Source organism: Hippopotamus amphibius, chromosome 2 (assembly GCF_030028045.1).
Source record: "Hippopotamus amphibius kiboko isolate mHipAmp2 chromosome 2, mHipAmp2.hap2, whole genome shotgun sequence".
Lineage (NCBI taxonomy): Eukaryota > Metazoa > Chordata > Mammalia > Artiodactyla > Hippopotamidae > Hippopotamus > Hippopotamus amphibius.
This window is the reverse complement of record NC_080187.1, coordinates 162,471,389-162,472,379: the sequence shown is the minus strand read 5'-3', so window position 1 is coordinate 162,472,379 and position 991 is coordinate 162,471,389. Positions and strand designations below refer to the sequence as shown.

Below are 991 nucleotides of genomic sequence, written 5' to 3'. Positions count from 1 at the left end.
AGAGACGCTGGCCCCGACGTCCCAGTGAAGCCCGGGCGGCGCCTGAGCAGACACAACTCCTCTCACCTGTGCTCCGAGCCCAGGCCTCGCGGAACACGCACGTGCTGAGGGTCCGCGATGCGGGCTCAGCGCCACTGTGTGGTCAGTGCGGGAAGTGCGGGCCGCGCCTCCCTCGCAGGTCTCCCGCTCGCAGCGCTGCTGAACCCACTAACCTGGGCAAATTCAAACGGAAATGGAGACTACATCCCATAATTGCTCCAAAAGCGTTAACAAACAATTAAGTGGAAACCACTTGGCATGAAATGAATGCAGATGAAAAGTTTACAACGTACACCAAATTCACTCAAAAATTATTCATAGGCAAATTTTAAACGCAAAATGATTCAGAATTATAGGAGAAAACAGAAAGAAAAACACATGAGCTTGGGTTTGGTCATGTAGATCATGATCACTGAGTTTTGTTTTTTTTTATACAGTCACACATCTTAATTTTTTTTAAGATTTTTTTTGATGTGGATCATTTTTACAGTCTTTATTGAATTTCTTACGATATTTAAAAAATATGGACCACTTCACGAATTTGAGTACCTCTCACAGGGGCCATGCTCACCCTCTCAAAATCGTTCCAATTTTAGCATATAGCTGCCGAAGCAAGAAACATGAGCACTGAGTTTTAACAAACAACACAGAAAGGGCAATCCACAAAGAAAAATAAGTAATATTGTAAACTTTATAAAATTAAAGATTTCTGCTGTCAGCTATAAATTGGAACTTGCCATCTGCCTGTACAAGAATTAAATCACTTTGTGCTGCTATAGCTACTGACCTTCCACATCCCCTGAAGGTAATTCAGGGTGGAGACCTGGAATGAGGCACTCTGTGCTTTGGAGGATGGGCGAACAGATCTTCAGACAGATGTTTTCAGGGGCTGATTTTGTGAGCCCAACCCTTGCATCTCCTCATATCTACAAAAGCACTAAATCCCTACATG

The 991-nt window shown here is 43.8% G+C and overlaps 1 pseudogene; it reads right to left on the bottom strand.

Annotated features, from left to right (window-relative positions):
• Positions 1–556: 556 nt before the first annotated feature.
• Positions 557–656, bottom strand: LOC130847326 (U6 spliceosomal RNA; annotated as a pseudogene).
• Positions 657–991: the final 335 nt, after the last annotated feature.